Below are 13,656 nucleotides of genomic sequence, written 5' to 3'. Positions count from 1 at the left end.
GAAGATTGGAGGACTAGAAGACTAGATGACTAGAAAACGACAAAACTTGAAGACTAGAAGACTAGAACACCTGAACTCTGAAAAACGAGAAGACTTGAAGGCTAGCAGACTAGAGCACTAGAAGACTAGAAGACTAGAAGACTAGAAGACTAGAAGACTAGAAGACTAGAAGACTAGAAGACTAAAAGACTAAAAGACTAGAAGACTAGAAGATTAGAAGACTAGAAGACTAGAAGACTAGAAAACTAGAAGACTAGAAGACTAGAAGACTAGAAGACTAGAAGACTAGAAGACTAGAAGACTAGAAGACTAGAAGACTAGAAGACTAGAAGACTAGAAGACTAGAAGACTAGAAGACTAGAAGACTAGAAGACTAGAAGACTAGAAGACTAGAAGACTAGAAGACTAGAAGACTAGAAGACTAGAAGACTAGAAGACTAGAAGACTAGAAGACTAGAAGACTAGAAGACTAGAAGACTAGAAGACTAGAAGACTAGAAGACCAGAAGACTAGAAAACTAGGAGATTAGAAGACAACTAGGCTAGAAAAGAAGGATACTGGAAGACTAGAAGACTAGAAGACAAGAAGACTAGAAGACTTGAAGAGTAGAAGACTAGAAAACAAGAAGACTAGAAGACTAGAAGACTAGAAGACTAGAAGACTAGAAGACTAGAAGACTAGAAGACTAGAAGACTAGAAGACTAGAAGACTAGAAGACTAGAAGACTAGAAGACTAGAAGACTAGAAGACTAGAAGACTAGAAGACTAGAAGACTAGAAGACTAGAAGACTAGAAGACTAGAAGACTAGAAGACTAGAAGACTAGAAGACTAGAAGACAAGAAGACTAGAAGACTTGAAGAGTAGAAGACTAGAAAACAAGAAGACTAGAAGACTAGAAGACTAGAAGACTAGAAGACTAGAAGACTAGAAAACTAGAAGACTAGAAGACTAGAAGACTAGAAGACTAGAAGACTAGAAGACTAGAAGACTAGAAGACTAGAAGACTAGAAGACTAGAAGACTAGAAGACTAGAAGACTAGAAGACTAGAAGACTAGAAGACTAGAAGACTAGAAGACTAGAAGACTAGAAGACTAGAAGACTAGAAGACTAGAAGACTAGAAGACTAGAAGACTAGAAGACTAGAAGACTAGAAGACTAGAAGACTAGAAGACTAGAAGACTAGAAGACTAAAAGACTAAAAGACTAGAAAACTAGAGGACTGGAAGACTAGAAGACTCGAAGACTAGAAGACCAGAAGACTAGAAGACTACAAAACTGGAAGACTAGAAGACAAGAAGACTTGAAGACTAGAAGACTAGAATACTACAAGACTACACGACTAGAAGACAAGAAGAATGGAGGACTAGAAGACTGGAAAACTAGAAGACTAGAAGACTAGAAGACTATAAGACTATAAGACTATAAGACTAGACGACTAGAAGACTAGAAGACTAGAAGACTAGAAGACTAGAAGACAAGAAGACTAGAAGACTAGAAGAGTAGAAGGCTAGAAGACTAGAAGAGTAGAAGGCTAGAAGCCTAGGAAACGAGAAGACCAGAAGACTAGAAGGATAACTAAAAGACTAGTAGACTAGAAGACCATCAAACTGGAAGACTAGACGACTAGGAGACCAGAAGACTGGAAGATTAGAAGACTAGAAGACCAGAAGACTAGAAGACTACAAGACTACAAGACTGGAAGACTAGAAGACAAGAAGATTGGAAGACTAGAAGACTAGAAGGCTAGAAGACTAGAATACTAGAAGACTAGAAGACTTGAAGACTAGAAGATTAGAAGACTAGAAGACTAGAAGACTAGAAGACTAGAAGCCTAGAAGACTAGAAGACTAGAAGACTAGAAGACTAAAAGACTAAAAGACTAGAAGACTAGAAGACTAGAAGACTGGAATATCAAAGGGCTAGTAGGGTAGAAAATGTGAAGCGTTTAATATTGGAAGATAAGGATAATTGACAACTATGCGACCAAAAACGGACAGGATGACAACCCAGGATGGAGACGATTACACTGGAATCTTTTTCTGCCATCTTTTTGGAAATCGTTCGAGGGAATTTTGTTCACAAATAAAGTCTATATTTTAAATAGGGAAACCAAGTTCTCGAGTAAAAGCTTTGCTCAAGGGATGTGAAATGGGGTCAAGAAGATTTCCTGGAGTTCCTCAGGAACTCTAGAGAAATTTAAAGTGACTCAATATGATTTCTGTTAGTGAATTCATTGAGGTTAAAATTAGGAAGGTTTGAGACTTCTTTTTGAGGGTTCAACGGTGTTTGGAGTTCCAAGTGTTTTAAGCTTTCAGGACGCGCTATCAAGCTACCGAAACTGAACCGCGCTCGTTCTGTATAAGACAAGCGAGGTTTTTTTGGTAGTGTTATACTTTTTACAACAGCGCGTGTCCTGAAGAGTTAAGGGGCATTTAAGAGGTAATCAGGGTGCTCATGGGCCACACGAAATATCTTCAAACACCCGTGTCCCCTGAGACCCCTCAAATCGTCTCTGAACACCAAAACGCTCCTAAGTCCCCTTAAGAAACCCTGTTATGTCTCCGAGAACCCCCTGAAATCCCCTGAAGTCCCGTAGAGATTCTCTGAAACAACTCTAAGACCCTTGAAACTCCTGAAATTCTCATGAGTCAATTTTAGTTCTTCTAAAACGCCCCATAGATCCCCTGAAAGGCCTCTGGAACCATCGGCGAACCCAATGAATCTTCCTGAGACCTGGAACGAACCGTAGACCCCAGAGAGTCCCTTGAGCGCCACCAATCCCCTTTGAAACGATTTTTAAACGTCCCAGACACCCCATAAAACGCCCCTTAAATCTCTGAAATAACTTTGCGCGCTTCTAAAACCCCACAAAATTCCCCTTAACATCTCATGAATGCCTTTCAGATCCCCTAAAACCCTTTGAAACAAACCCTGAAACCTTCTGGAAGCTCTTAAAGCCCCTCATATGCACTTGAAACTCCCTGAAAATGTTTTAAAACGTTACAAATCCCAGATCTTGCCAAGGGAGTTTTCAAGAATTTTTCAGATGAAAGGGTTCCCAGAGGCTTCAAGAGCGAGTTCTAGTTCAGGGGATTTTTTCAAGGGAGTTCAGGGGCCTTTAAAGGGCGCTCCGTCAGCTTTTGTTGACGTTTTTTTTGGGATTACGGGAATTATTGGGACGTTTCAATAGTATTAACTGGGTTTCAGGAACGTTTCAAGGGAATTTAAGGGCGACTCAGGGAGCGGTTCTAAGGAACCTTTGAAAGTCGTTACAATGAATTTCAGGGGCGACTCAAGCCTCCAGGGGATTTCAGGAAGGTTTCAAGATCCTTTGATAGCATTTCAGGGGCGTTTCAAGGAGTTTTCGGCTGAGTTTCAGGTGATTTCTAGAGAGTTGCAAGGTTTTCTATTGGGCAGAGAATAGGAAACACGTCTTGTCTCGTGTGTGGACGGTACTAAAGTAATGATTTATTTCTAATGTCTAATTCTAGTTACAGGTCATAGGTTGCTTCGATACGTTCTTCAACACTCCTCCTCAACCTAGTGACTCTGGATTCCCATAGCGGCTCGCTGTAGCTCGATCTTCGGTTTTGCGAGCGGCTTCGTCAAACAGTCCGCCAGTTGTTTCTCGGTACTGACGTAGACAACATCGACGTCGCCGCGTTGAACAGCCTCCCTGATGAAGCAATGACGGATGTCAATATGCTTAGTCCTTGGATAGTATCCACCGTTTTTGGCGACTGCGATAGTGCTTTGGTTGTCGCAATTGATCTGGACCGCTTCATCAACATCAAACGTTGCACGCAGGCGCTTCCACCAAAGCGCTTCTTGCACGGCTGCCGAGAGTGCCATGTACTCGGCTTCACAAGTCGAAAGCGCTACAGTCTGTTGACGTTTGCAGCACCAGGAAATCGCACCACCCTGCGCAATGAAAACGAATCCTGTAATGGACTTCCGGTCCTCACTGCTCGAAGCCCAATCCGCGTCAGCGTACCCTGTAATCGTCGAGTCGGCGTTCTTCCTGTACGTTAGTCGAAACTTCGAGGTGCCTCTCAGGTATCTCAGCAGATGTTTGACGGCGTTCCAATGCTTTTCTCCGGGGTTTTCATTGAACCGGCACAAAACGTTGACAGCGTGGCATATGTCCGGACGTGTGCACTGCGCCAGGTACATCAGACATCCTACGGCCTCCTTGTACGGAACACGCTTCATTCGTTCGGCCTCTTCATCGTCGGTTGGTTGCATATCCTTCGTAAGCTTGTCGCTCGGGTTTAACGGTGTCGCAACCGGGTTGCTCTTGGCCATTTGGAACCGCTCCAGGATGGTCTCCACATACGCTTCTTGGTCGATGGAAATCTTACCTTGGCTTCTCGTGATACGCATCCCCAAAACGTGCTTGGCTGGACCGATGTCTTTCATCAGGAACTCCCGTGCCAGATCATCCTTCAGCTGCTTCCGCCATCGACGACAGTTCGTAAAGATGAGCACATCATCGACGTAGATCGCCACAAACATAATTTTGCTGCCGGCGATCTTGTAGTATACGCAGGGGTCGTAGTCCGTTGAAACCAGTCCAAACTTCTTCAGTGCGGTATCCAGCTTTTGGTTCCACACGCGGCTCGATTGCTTCAATCCGTAAAGAGCCTTGTTCAGCTTGCAGACCTTGGTCCTGTTCTGAGTGTCTTCGAAGTAAGGCGGTTGTTCCATATATATCTCCTCCGAGAGTTCTCCTTGGAGGAAGGCTGTAACCGCATCCATTTGATCGATGTCGAGATTCAAACGGGCTGCCGTCGCAAAGAGATATCGCAGGGAACTATGACGTACAACAGGGGAGTATGTTTCTTCATAGTCTACCCCCTTTCGCTGCGAGTATCCTTTGATTACCAGCCTGGCCTTGTGACGAGCTGGTCTTCCTTCCGCGTCGAGTTTGGTTTTGTAAACCCATTTGCAACGAATGGCCTTCCTTCCTGCCGGGAGATCCGTGAGAGTCCAGGTTCCATTTCGCATCTGCGCCTCATACTCCTCCTGCATCGCGGACTTCCATAGCTGGGCGTCGTCTCGCGATAATGCGTCTTCGGGAGTAGCGGGATCATCGGAAATGTGCTGCGGGGAATCATAACCGGTGGAACTGCCTTCAGGGATGGTATTACAATACTTGCCTTGGGGAAAGCGTCCCCTATCGCTGAGCATCAACCCTTGTTGAACATCATCAACTGGCCTTTGATTGGAGTACGACGGGGACGCAGAGTGCTGAGCAGATTCCGAACTGTTGGCCAAACTACCGGTGACCTCGCCAATCGCGTCGTCGCTCGTTCGGCATGGACCATCTGAAAACGTCGAAGCGGGTAGACCTTTGCATCGAATACTATATTGTTTATACTTGCCGGGGATGAAGCGCTCCCTACCGCTTCGCCTCGACGCCTCGTGTGACACGGGCGGATTTGAAACTGTTCGCGATGGGAGCGCAGTGGGGTTCGTCACAATGTTGTCAGCAGGGATCGTCACAGAGTCGTCTGCGCTATCGTAGTTGTCCTCGGAGCTGCTATCGTCATCTTGTTCGGGTGGATTCGTACGGTTCACTTCCAGCACTTCACGGGTTTCGTCTGGCACATCGCAATCCTCGAAATCCAACCGGACCATCGTTGGTTGTCGTCGCTTCGCTCTCAGGTTCACTTCACCATCACGCTTCTGGACCGCTAACTCTTGACACGCCGCTGACCTTCCTTCGTCAATGAACGTCACATCTCTTGATTTGAACACGGTTCTGGTTTTCTTGTTGTAGAGCCGGTATGCCTTGCTTTCCTCATCGAAGCCGATCAGGATACATTCTTCTGCCTTCGCATCCCATTTGCGCCGCCGTTGCTTCGGAATATGCGACATCGTTGTTGTCCCGAAAATCCTCAGGTTGGACAGATCCGGTTTCTGTCCCGACCAGGCTTCTTCGGGAGTCGTGCGAATTCCTTTCGACGGTGAACGGTTGATGATGTACACAGCGGTAGCAGTCGCTTCCGCCCAAAATCTCTTCGGCAGGTTGGCTTCGTGCAACATGCAACGGTCTCTTTTCACTATCGTCCGGTTGGCCCGTTCTGCCATCCCATTCTGCTCGGGTGTATACTCCACAGTTGTCTGATGGCAGATTCCTAGACGTTCCAGGAGCTTCTCGAATCCACGGTTCTTGAATTCCTTTCCGTTGTCGGTCCTCAAGATCTTCAACTTCTTGCCAGTCTGTCGCTCGGCCATGGTGTAGAAATTCTTGAACGCTTCGGTTACCTCTTCTTCGGATTTTGTGCGCAAGAAGTACACGAAAATCCTGCGGGTTTTGTCGTCGATGAATGTAATGTAATAGCGGCTTCCTCCGATGGAAAACTCCTCCATGGGACCGCATATATCGGAGTGGACCAGTTCGAGAATCTCCGTGGCCCTTCTTCTTTCCTTGCTGAACGGCAACCGGGTCTGCCGTCCCAAAGCGCAAACCTTGCAGTCACCAGTTTCCGATTCGACGAAATCCACGCCTGATGCTAATCCGTTCTTCAATTGTTTCAGGCCCTTGATGGACAGATGTCCCGTACGCTTGTGCCACAAATCCATCGACTTCGTTGGTTGACACGCCAGTGCCTTCGAGGGTTGCTGATCCAGCTTGAAAAGCCCATTCGATCGATGACCGGTGGCGATTTTCCGTCCCTCTGGGTTGATCACCTCGCAACCTTGCTGCCTGAAAATGACCGTGTGACCTCTATCGACGATTTTACTCACCGAAAGCAAATTTGCAGCCAGTCCCGGTATCAGCTGCACTTCGCTGACGTCAATCGGTGATCCTTTCGAACATGCGGGATGCAATGCGACGGTACCTTCCGCGACTACCTTCATCACACCCTTGTTCGCAGCGAAAATTTGTCCATCGGCGTTGTGTACGTCGCTTAGCAACGACTCGTTCCTCGTGAGATGACGACAGGACCCCGAATCGAAATACCAGTCTTCGGCTTCATCCATCGCAGCAACCGATAAAATGGTGCAAAAAGCGTCGCCCTTTTTGACACTTTTCTTCGCTGGTTCCTTGGAGGGACAAAATCGAGCGATATGTCCAAATCTTCCACAGCTTCGGCATTTCGGACCCTTCGACGGAAACTTTTCCACGCCGTTTGGCTTGCTTCTTCCTGGACCTCTGGACACGAACGCCGGATCGACACTCGTTGACGACTGCTGAACCTCCTGGAGTAGCTTCGTTTTCACTACGTCTCCGGTTATCGCAGCTCCAGAGTTCTCCAATGCCATGACCATGGGCTTGTAGGACTCGGGCAGTCCAGCGAGAAGCAGCATTCCCAGCCACTCTTCGTCTATCATCAAGCCGACGCCATTCAGTTGGTGAGCCGTACCAACCATCCTCGTCACATACGCTTCCATCGACCCACAGCTGTCCAGGTTGGTCGTTATCAGCTTATGGAGAAGTCCCCATTTCCGCGTGAGGCCGCTGTCTTCGAATACCTTCTCCAGCTTCTTCCAAGCTTCCCTGGCAGTCTTCGTGTCTTGAACGTGGACGTACAGCGTCGGATCCAGCCCAAGAATGATTTTTCCACGAGCTTTCCGGTCCTTGGCGGCGTTGACTTCAGGCAAATTCCCAACTTCGTCCGGAGTAGGTTCCACGGCTTCCCACAGCTCTTCGACTTCCAAAAACGTACGAAGCGCAAACTTCCAGGTGTGCCAGTTTTCACGACCGACGAGCCGCTCGAGCGCTGGCAGTCCGGGGGAAGCGAGTCCGTTACCACCTCCGTTCATCTTCTTTTGCTTCTTTTGAAAAAATCTTGAAATCCGGAACTTTCTAATTTTCTTCTGCGTACCTCTGCTGGCCCATAACCTATTGGGCAGAGAATAGGAAACACGTCTTGTCTCGTGTGTGGACGGTACTACAGTAATGATTTATTTCTAATGTCTAATTCTAGTTACAGGTCATAGGTTGCTTCGATACGTTCTTCAACATTTTCAAGTGCGTTTCAATGGGAATACGGAAGTTTCAGGGATGTTTTGAGGCATTTCAGATCAGAGTTGCATCAGGAGGTTTCAGGACCACCTCATAAATCAAAGGGGTTACAGGGGCATTTGGAATGCATTACGGGGATTTCAAGAGCCTTTCAATGAAATTATGGAGGTTTCAGGGGCTTCTCAAGGCATTTCACGAGCGTTTCAGGGGCGATTTAAGGACTTTCAAGGGTTTTTTTTTGTGGAGGAATCTCTGAAACTTCCTGAAATGCCTCCGGAATTCCCCAAAACTCTTACGAAATCCATGTAACGCATATGAGTCCCTTCGAACGCCTCTTAAAGCGCCTGCGTAACGTTTCAGAAACTCGCTGAAAATCCTCTGAAAGGAGGAGCAAAAAAAAATGAGAAGAAGGATGAACAGTAATACGAAGCGACAGCTATTACGATTGCAAACGCTCAGTAGTATGGATAGCAGTATAAACAAGGGCACGAAGGAATGTTAACAAGCAAATGGACAGGATGAAGTTAGTTGAAAAGCCAACAGGACAAACAAGAAGATAGATGGACGGAAGCTCGAGGGCTCAGACTGAAGAACGAACAAGTGAATACATGATGATTGATGAATAGCTGGTTGAACAGGGGATTAAACAAACAACGAACAGAAGGACGGGAAGTATAACGTACCACAGTTAATGCAGACAGAAGGGCTGGTAGATTGGCGTATAAGTGGATGTGGGTGTGGTCGTTGTCAGATAGATGCTGGGTAGCTTAACCAGAAGGGCGGTAAGGAGGAACAGGAGGGCCCTCAAGGCTGCTGGCTGCTGGCTGTTGCTTCGTGGCTGTGTGGCTAGCGTCACCAAGCACTTAGTCGCACCGTGCTGAACAACGAGGGTTCGATTCCCGCCACAGCTATCAAGAAAAGTTTTCGGCTGTGCCACTGGGTGTTGCATGCTACTCCGTTGTCTAGTGTTGTGCTTCCTTCAAAGAGCTAAAAAGCCTCTGGAAGAATTGAACGTGTCCGTGTCTTAAAAAAGGACAGGCAGAAGGACGCCCAGTGACCCAGCAGGGCTGATGAAACGAGACATTTGAATAGAAGTAAGATATTCGATATGTGACAGCTTTTCCGAACTGGTCAAAAGTTAGGATTTTGAAAAGATAGATTGGAGATAAACAGGAGTATGGATAGAAACACGATCAGCAAAATGTTCAACAGTATGCTCAGGCACACATGCAGAAGAACAAGAAAAATGGTGGACTAGAGAATAAATAGAAAGATTATCAGGGGTACGAGTAGTTGGACTATGGATTGGATAGGTGGATATGAGGGTGCACGAGGATACAGACCGTAGGACAATCGCAAAGAGAGCCTATAGCTCATTGGAGGTAGCTTGTGACGTCATTCGACTTTCAACATGACATTGAAAGGCACGTCATCGAAAGCATCCTCGATATTCAAGAAATCATCCAAGCAAAAACTACGTTTGAGTGAGTGGTTTCTTGAAAACATATACAACTTTGTTTAAAAGAGTCACTGTGGACATCCCAAATTGGGAGGCATGTGAGTTCACATGAATAGGCATGTTAGCCAGACAAACATCACAGATTATCACACAATGCGTTCCAAGCATTTCTGAAAAAAAACGAGGTAACCAAATAAATTTGGAACTTATACCTTCTCTATCACTTTCGTGACGAACCAGCCCAATTGTGCTGTTGAGCGATACGGTTTTGCGTATTTTTTTATCTGTAAAGTCTCCGCCCCGAAAGGGATATGCAATGTAGCCCTCAAGATTGATGCTGACGATGCCTCTGGTCGGTCGAAAGAATTCACTCGAAGCTATGTTGTTGTTTGGTGAAAATCCTATAAATTATACACCTTTTTGGCAGCCAGGAGAAATCGAGCGGTGGTCTTTACCGATCTGCTTCACTCCCCGCCCCAGGGGAGAAACAGCTAGCTAGCGAAGCGCGCGCGGAAATGATGCCGGCATCGACATCGTCTGCCAAGAAACTCTCGGTACACCACTTTCAGTTGTTGAACGGCACTGCAACTCGATATATTTTAATGGTATTGATTTTTTGGGTATGTTTGTTCGGTGCATGTTTGGAGCAGTTCAGCACAGCAGTTGCGCCCTTTTAAATAGTTGCGTTTCTTTACGGCTAGGAAATTCTCTTTAATTAAAATTTCAGACACTGATGCAAATTTATCGTGGCCTTACAGAATGCCATTTATCACTTCGTGCCCCTGAATGTATGCAATCGTAAATGTAGCATAAAGTCTCGTTCGATTACCTTCTCCGCCTATCGGACCAATTCGGAAACAGACAAAACAACATTCCCTCTCCAACCAACCGTGTGCGTTCTGAACTCACGTTCCCTAATTCCACTGCCCATTTGTCAATCCCAATTGATAAACTCCAATTTGCTGCACATTAAATGAAAATTGACGCGTCAGTTTGATTAGTCCCGTGGGCGCTAATAATTTATTTGTGCTTTCGCACTCACATACCTATCTTGTATGTGAATGCGTTTGGTTGGTCAACCGGTCGACCCAACGATGGTTGTATGTAGTGTACATCTGGATTCAAAGGATTGTTTTGGTGATTCGTTCCCAGAAAGTAGTAGTGCTCGCCTACGGTATGGGTTTCCCTATCTGAAAGGATGGAGTAAGGGTATGCGCTATGATATACTGGAGAGGAATATGAAGGTCTGAACATTAGAAGACAAGAAAACTAGAAGACTAGAAGACTAGAAGACTAGAACACTAGAAGACTAGAAGACTAGAAGACTAGAAGACTAGAAGACTAGAAAACTAGAATACTACAAGACTAGAAGACTTAGCGACTAGAAGACTAGAAGACTAGAAGACTGGAAGACTAGAAGACTAGAAGACTAGAAGACTAGAAGACTAGAAGACTAGAAGATTAGAAGACTAGAAGACTAGAAGACTAGAAGACTAGAAGACTAGAAGACTAGAAGACTGGAAGACTAGAAGACTAGAAGACTAGAATACTAGAAGACTAGAAAACTAGTCAGACTAGAAGACTAGAAGACTAGAAGACTAGAAGACTCGAAGACTCGAAGACTAGAATACTAGAAGACTAGAAAACTAGTCAGACTAGAAGACTAGAAGACTAGAAGACTAGAAGATTAGAAGACTAGAAGACTAGAAGACTAGAAGACTACCCAAGTAACATTTTTAAGCCAAATAGACTAGAAGAGGTTCTTAAAACCATGATAAAACCAAAATCAAACGTATTAGGTTTTATCACGGTTCTGAAAACCTCAACAAGACTAATTGGTCATCAAAATGTTTCTTGGGTAGAAGACTAGAAGACTAGAAGACTGGAAGACTAGAAGACTCGAAGACTAGAATACTAGAAGACTAGAAAACTAGTCAGACTAGAAGACTAGAAGACTAGAAGACTAGAAGACTCGAAGACTAGAATACTAGAAGATTAGAAAACTAGTCAGACTAGAAGACTAGAAGACTAGAAGACTAGAAGATTAGAAGACTAGAAGACTAGAAGACTAGAAGACTAAAAGACTAGAAGACTAGAAGACTAGAAGACTAGAAGACTAGAAAACGAGAAGACCTGAAGACTGGAGGACTAGAACAGTAGAAGACTAGAAGACTAGAAGACAAGAAGTATAGCAGACTTGGAGCACAAGGACGAACTATTTGGCCAGTAGATGAGAGGACTCGAAAAGTCGATGACGATTTCGATATAGGGCATACCCCTTCGACTGAAACCAGTAGAGATAGTGCAGCCAAATCAGACACAAATTGTATCCTTCTCTCCATGAAAGTGCCAACCAAACACACGCACGCGTTCGGATTCCCTTCCAGAGAGCAGTCAAGTGATGTTTCAACTATTCACGGCATAGAACTCGGATTCGGAGGGAGATGAGGGTGGCAAAATTTCGAAATGAATCCTAATGTGTCTCGACAGAAACGTCGTCGTTGGGGTGCAACTGAACTGAGCCATTCATGGTTGGAAAGGGACTTCACAGTAGTAGAGCCAACGCCGACTGTGCCGAATTTTGACTTAAATTCGCAAACAAAATTTTCCCTTTCATCCAATTTGGAGTCCTACCCCCAGACTAGTACCTAGTCGTCGAGGTCGTAGATTATTGAACCTTTGGCTGCCGGGTTGGTGGTGAGTCTGATATGCAGCGAGCTTGGCGTTCGCCGTAGTCTAGTCGGAAATTGAAAATGCATCTGCAGCTGCACTGCATGGGTTTATAACAGCTGGGTTCTGCTGGGGAAGCATTGGTTTTCAGAAATTGAGAATTAGTTTTGCCATTCTGTGTGAGGACAGATGTGAATTGATGTCGATTTGGCAGACTAATAAATGACGTTCAGTGAGAATTATTGACTCAAAATAGTTTATGCAATAAGACAGCAGGGAAATAACTCAAGCAACTTAAACTTCAGATAAAAGAGGACTTTATGTGCTGTTATCTATGAAAATTGCAAAGTAATTGTTCATGATGAAATGACATAAATGAAATCGGTGGTTGCAAACACAGCTAAAATCGCGATTCTATTCTAAATGGTGTGCAAATCCAAGATGGCTGCCAAACATTTTTCAACTTCAGATGTAATTTTTATACTTTCCCCTAATAGAAATGTTTTGTACATGTTTTGTACATGTTACCGTTCATTTTCATTTATTTAGTTCAACATCAAATTCATGATAAAACCAAATCAACAATTTGCCGGCACTCCCAACGCTCGCCAGATCACGCTCCACCTGGTACGCCCATCGTCCTCTCAACGCTCCACGCCTTCTTGTACCAACCGGATGGTTAGCAAACACCAACTTTGCAGGGTTGTTGTCCGGCATTCTTGCAACATGCCCTGCCCACCCTATCCGTCCAGCTTTGGCCACCTTGCAGCGAGCTCGTGGTTCATCCATCTACGCCACACACCATTCTCCTGCACACCACCGAAGATCGTCTTTGGCACGCTTTGCTTGAAAACTCCGAGTGCTTGCAGATCCTCATCGAGTATGGTGCGTGTCTTTTGTGTCTGTAGAGGACCACTGGTCTTATTAGCGTTTTGAACATGGTACATTGGTACATTTTGGGCTTGTTCCGCAACGTAGTAAACTGTTCACGATTGGGGACCAACACGTCTTGACCACCGTCTTCTTGGGCCGCCCCACTATCGTATTCTTCAGAACTGGACATGCGATGCCTCAAATTTGACCGGTAAACATGTGCTTCAATTGCCCACGTAGTTCTATTGTCTGACACTAGTGTCCACCGAGGTCTACTACTTCCTTTTTCTCCACGCGCGGCTGTGAATCCTGTCTACAGCTGGTAAACTACGTCCGAACCGCAGAACTTGGTCAACCTTCAACGTTGACCCTCGTGAACAACTTCTGGACGCTACTCCAGAATCACAGACCCCAACGATCATAAGGGTATATCGGATCGACGGACCAAAGCGAACTCGCTCCTTTGCTTGCTTTACACCCTTTAGTTACACCCTGGAACGCTCTTGGAATACCTGAAACATCCTGTAAAACTTCTGAAATTGACTGGGACGCCCCTCCAAATCCCTAGAACGCCCTTCAATCCAGTGACCCTTATAGTGCGTTATCGTCACAATACTTTTGCCATCATAGCTAATGTTGCATACTACCGTCACACACTACATTCGTGCTGGATTTCA

Source organism: Aedes albopictus, chromosome 1 (assembly GCF_035046485.1).
Source record: "Aedes albopictus strain Foshan chromosome 1, AalbF5, whole genome shotgun sequence".
In the NCBI taxonomy this organism is placed as follows: Eukaryota; Metazoa; Arthropoda; class Insecta; order Diptera; family Culicidae; genus Aedes; species Aedes albopictus.
The sequence above is the reverse complement of the archived record's forward strand: the minus strand, read 5'-3'. Positions refer to the sequence as shown.